At 45.2% G+C, this 5674-nt stretch overlaps 1 long non-coding RNA gene across 1 annotated transcript; it reads right to left on the bottom strand.

The window, feature by feature from the left end:
* Positions 1-801: 801 nt before the first annotated feature.
* On the bottom strand, positions 802-4326 carry LOC123847644 (uncharacterized). Its single transcript, XR_006791582.3, has 3 exons — positions 4249-4326; positions 2980-3035; positions 802-962 (listed from the first exon to the last, which is right to left on the bottom strand). It is a non-coding gene; the product is annotated as an uncharacterized LOC123847644 (long non-coding RNA).
* Positions 4327-5674: the final 1348 nt, after the last annotated feature.

Genomic DNA, 5674 nt, shown 5'->3' with positions numbered 1-5674 from the left:
TTTAATACAGGGCTTGGCTCAGAATAAATAGTGACAATGACCATGATGGCAGGAATGACAAAGACTTTTGAGTTCTGGGCCCCTCAGAAGCCAAAGGGCCTGAGAAGTTTCTTGTATCGTGTATGTGTTTACTTTGTATTGAGAAAACCCATGGTAAGTGTATTAGTTTCCCAGGGCTAAAGTAACACAATACTGAATGGCTTAACCAACAGCAATGTATTGTTTTAGAGTTCTGGAGGCTGGAAGTCCGAAATTAAGGCATCGGCCATGTTGGCTCCTTCTAAGGGCTGTGGGAGAGAATCTGCCCCAAGCCTCTCACCCAGTTTCTTCTTTTTTTTTCCCCCATGGCAATATCACTTTTATTTATTTATTTTTATTTTTTAATTTAAATTCAATTTAGTTAACATATACTATATTGTTAGTTTCAGGGGTAGAATTTAGTGGTTCATCAGTTGCATATAACACCCAGTGCTCATTACATCAAGTGCCCTCCTTAATGCCCATCACCCAGCCTCTGGTGGCCTCAGGTATTTCTTGGCTTGTGAATGGCATTCTCCCTGTATCCTCACATTGTGATCACTCTGTGCATGTCTCTCTGCCCAAATTTCCCCTTCTCATAAGGACACAGTCACATTGGATTAGGGCCTAACCGATGACCTTAACTTGATCGATCATTTGTAAAAATCCTATTTTCTAAATAAGGTCATATTCACAAGCACTGGGAATTAAGACTTCAAACATTTAGGGAATGCAATTCAACCCATAACAGTGAGTAAGTAAAAAATTTCACCGAGCATCTCTCAGGGCATGTTGTGATGGGCTTCACGAAGGAGTGGGAGAGTCTCCAGGGCCGTGGAAGGAAGAATGGGGTCCAGCGTCACCGTGGCCATCAGAGGAGAGCAGCTCCGGGATTTCTCCGTGGGTGGTGGTGTGATCCCAGGAACTGTGGGTACTTCCCAAAGCTAAGGCACATCACCCACCATTGTACTCAAATGGATATATAAACCTCACACTTTTTTTTCTTCCAAGTTTACATTATTTCAGATCATTAGATTACCTCCCTTCCTGAGCTACATACGCATCTTAAGAAACTAGCTATTCTTCTTTCTGGTTCAGAGTCCTGAACAGATCATTACATTCATTATTCAATCCCTAGCAACGGTTTTGCAACATCTGGGGTTTCATCAATTTCTCAAAACTCCTCAAAGTGAAATGAATTTTATATCCAGTTAAATGTTCAAAACAAGCACAAGCCTCATAGCACTTTCAGAGAATGAGGTAATCATGAACTCTAACACGACATTAGGGCATCCCGGTTGGTTCTCCCTAAGTTGGGAATCATGGTGCTAAATAGCACGCCTGACCTCTGGAAGGAAAACCAACTCCCCCCGGTGACTAATTTACAACCAGGAAGTAATTTCTCCACTGGGAGCCTGTGGATCAACAAAGTTCGTTCTTGGTGTTCTCCCAGGACTGTGGTGAACCAGGCAGGGGGGTGATCTAGGTTCACTCTTCCTGCAGGCAGAACAACCCCCAGTCTCCAGCAGGGGGTCGGCGGAAGGGGATTCTTCTCGAAAAAAGCTCCAGTACTCAGGATAATGTTTTGAATCTCCAAACATCACAACTAGCTGGTTTCAAGCAATATTTTCAGTGAGACAGAAGTTCGGGTTTCTAGCAAGAAGCCCTGAGCGGTTGCGGTCCTGCAATACTGAGCTGAGGAAAGGGTCCTTTGCTGGCTCCCTTCTCCCTCAAGCCCAGCGGATCTCTTCTCCTCCTGCAGGGTCAGCTGGAATGTCTTGTCTCAGAGACACCTTCCCTGATTATCCCCATCTTCATTATTTTATATTACATCATCCTAGTTAGTTCCTTCACAGTCCTGCGATCGATCGGTAATTATTTCAGGTACTTGGTTTATCGTCTCCATATGAATATGTGTTGCAGAAGACCCAGAGCTCCCTCATCCTCTTCTCCCCTTTAGTCCATGTGTCAGAGCCTGTGCCTGGCACAGAGTAGATGTTCAGTAAATATGTGCTGAGTGATTGCTGTTCTAAATGACCAGCAGGTGAACCTATATCCTCAGAGCCTCTGTTGACCAGTGTTCAAGATGTAGAACACCTTGTAGGCTGGATGGAGCAATAAAATATTGACCTGCAAAATATGACTTTCCTCAATATTCACTCTGGCCTAAATAAACAGAAGGAACCCTGAGGAATTAGGCTGCGAGGCTGATTTAGTAGAATCATTGGCACTTGTGTAAAATTTTGGAGAATAATGTCCTAAGCACAGATGCTATTTTTAAGAACTTAACACCAGGAAAACCCTTCTGGGGCTCACTCGAGTGGGAATGAAGCCCTTTTTATGTCACGGGTGATGTATGAACTGATGGCTCATGGAAGGTGAAGCTCAGACTAAGTTATCGGACTTTTTCCTTCTGAGTTATAGCTCAGCAAGCAGACTTGACCGATTACAGTCCCTGACAAGAGCTGAGCAGTCTGTACGCTTGTTTATATTACCAAAGAGAAGTGACAACATGGCCCAATTTAGTGCCTACAGCCCAGCATAACTAAACAAATTCTCTTTCCAGTCCAAGTCGAGGTTCACCTAAGCTGGACTGGATTTATGGAAAACAAATGCGAAAAAGGGCCATTAGGTCTATGATGCTTGTTTCGGGCCAAATGACTTTAAAAGCCACAAATTAGGACCCCCGAGAAGCTGACTTAGAAGAAATCTCTGTAAGTGACGCAACTAGATTTCTGGCATCTGGAGTTTGTACGTGTTGGGCAAGGCTTTTGCAGTAGTTCACAGGGAAGTTAACAGCCACCCAGAGTCACTAACCAGTACCCATCTCACAGAGGCAGGGAGACCTCAAGAACTCAGAGTCCCGGGGTGCTTCTTTGTGGCTGTGGACTCTTCATGACAACATTCATCACTGAGGTAAGGGTTTCAAGGACAAACACCTTCTAGGAAACGTGAGTTTACCTGCGGGCAGATCCAGAGATGGGGGTCCACTGGGCAAAGACACAGGACTTCCTCCCCTGTGGGCAAAAATAAATACTTGGGGGGAAAGAAACTGCACAAAAGATTTAGATCTTTTTTACTGCTACAACTTCTGTGTTAAAGAGAGTGGGAAAAGTTAGAATGAAATCTGCCTCCCATCCCTTCACAAATAGATTGTGTTTAGTTCCCAAATGTGGTAGCATTTCTGCATCCATCTCCTCTCCCATCAGAGTTTCCTAACATTTGAGGGGGGGTGGGGGTATCGTGGAGCTTCACGAATGCTCTGGCCCCTCTAACGGAAGAAATGTAAAATAGTTTCAGGGGTCCAAGCACCCCACTTAAAGCCCATTCATGGACTCACTAGAGATTCCCTCTATTATTGGAACGAAAGTGCCCCACTGTTGGGTCACAACTGGAGGATGATGTCAAGACGTGATTTTATAGACAGAAAGAAGGGAAAGAAGAGAAGAAAGACTTCCTCAGCTCTGTCCTCCCCAAAATCCAGGTCCCCAAATCCCAACACAAAGGTTAGACATGCACCAGTGACACACAGGAATGACTTTGACAGAAGAGAAATTGAAGAATTTCCCCCTTGTCTGGCTACTAGAGTGCCTCCCGAATGAGGTCCAGTCACCATGATTCCGTCCCTCCTTTTGCAGTTATGGTGATTTGACAAGGTTTACGGCGAAAAATTACCATTACAGGTGCAATAAACACTGGGATGATGTTTTTCTGCTATAAACCTTCAGAAATGGATATTATCACTGCTGTTTTACAGATGAAGCTATAAACTAGGGGATTGGGGGACAAGCAGCATTTTTTAACGCCCTCTACATTTATTATTTTATAAAAACTGACAGTCCTGAAGATGTGTATCAATATGCTGATTGTATTAATGAGAAAACTGAATTTAGAAAACTTGGGTGGTTTTCCAAGGTCACAGAGCCGGCAGGCAACAGAGCTAGGAGCTGAACCCAGAAGGGGCTGACTCCCAAGTCCCTGATCTTTCAGGTGCTCCACCCAGCTAGGAAACGCATCTCCTGCTCTTACGGGGTTCCCATCCCAGAGCACAGCGCCAGATTCCCAACCTCCATCCTGGACATCCTCTAGGAATGTCACCTCTCCCCACTGACTGATCATCCCACCAGCCCTATATTATCTCATTCATTCCATATAAACACCCTATGAGAAGGTAGTATTGGCTCCAGTTTGCAGTAAGGAAACTAGGCTCATGAAGATAAAGTGACTTACTCAAGGTCACACAGCCGGACCTCTGTCTCTAAAACTTTGTTCTTTCCATCAGATCATTCCACTCCTGCAAAAAAAAAAAAAAAAAAAGAGGAATCCCTTTGAGCAGATGGTCTCTTTCATGGGCATTCATCATGGATTTGCCATCTGGGGTATGGTGTTTCAGGTTTGTGCTTGTCTCCACACCACGCGTCCCTGCAGATACAATTGATTGACTCCAAGAAGCTTAGGTGTTTGCTCCCCCAAAGGCTGACCCAATTTAGAATGTGCTGGCTCCCCTCTTCTCAGAAGGAAGACTTAGAACGAGTCTCCAGTGCTCAAGCTGTGGCTGCTCTATAAAGCCTAGCAGACATGTCAGATGGCACCAAAGGTTGCACGTCTTCTACAGACAGAGCTAGAGATAGATTTGACACCCGGTTGCCTGGCTCCATTTCTTACAGGCTGGGTCACCTTCAGCAAGTTACTGAACCTCTCTGTGCCTCAGCTTCCTCATGTCTGCAATGATACCTCATAAAAGTTAGGAGGATTATACAGGGTAACATTTATAAAGCACTCGACCTGGGACAAGTGGCTACAGTAATGTATCTTTTAACTCTTGGAGTATGTCAATCTGTTGTCAAGAACTCTCTTCAGTCCTAGAGAGTCCTCAAGGGCGTAGTCTGGAATTGGCATCCACAAAAGCAGAAGCTCTTTCACCAACCTTCTCAGCCTCGTGAAATGCAGCCCAGGTGAAGCCTGCCTCTTCTGTGGGTCAAGCAGTCAATTCAAATCTCTCAACACTGCTGCGATATTCCAAGGGTTTGGCTCCTCCCAAGCACCCCCTCATTCTAAGCCCCACAAAGTGCATCTTATCCTGAGGGAAAACTCAAGAGACTCAAAGCCCGGTGGCCTTGGAAGCTATGGTTTCAGGGACTGCCTGGGATGGGGGGGTAGGTTCTGGGGCCCCTGTGTGGAGCCCCTGGGAAGCCTTATCCCAAGCAGGTGGCAAATGAGCCTTTCTACACTTTTGCAGAAAAAGGTCACTGCCTTAGATTAACTCCTTCTCATCACCCTCCCACCTTGAACACTGCTCCACTGTGGAGATGGGAGTCTACAAACCGAGAACTGGTTCCAACGGTGCTGAAATTCAGGAGGGAAAAGAAAACCCATTTCCGCTTGTGAATGGGCATAGGTTGCGAGGCAAAGAATTTCTTCAAATTAAGTTTGACAGCAATCACCAGGGCCCAGAATGAATCTTCTCAGGCGTGACCCCAGATCTGCATACGACCTGAGCCGCTCATGCACAGGGGAAAGAAAAGGGCAGATTACTACCCCCAGAATTCCCGGTTTAAAGGACCTATCTCCCAGAGCTCTTCCTCAAGATGTTTGGTTGTTTTTTTTTTTTTAATTGTGGTAAAACACAGAGCCTAAAATTGACTATTTTAACCAT

The sequence above is a fragment of the Mirounga angustirostris genome, unplaced genomic scaffold (assembly GCF_029215605.1).
Source record: "Mirounga angustirostris isolate CCGP_5_RB_7025 unplaced genomic scaffold, mMirAng1.0.hap1 SCAF_2, whole genome shotgun sequence".
Lineage (NCBI taxonomy): Eukaryota > Metazoa > Chordata > Mammalia > Carnivora > Phocidae > Mirounga > Mirounga angustirostris.
The sequence above is the reverse complement of the archived record's forward strand: the minus strand, read 5'-3'. Positions and strand labels throughout refer to the sequence as shown.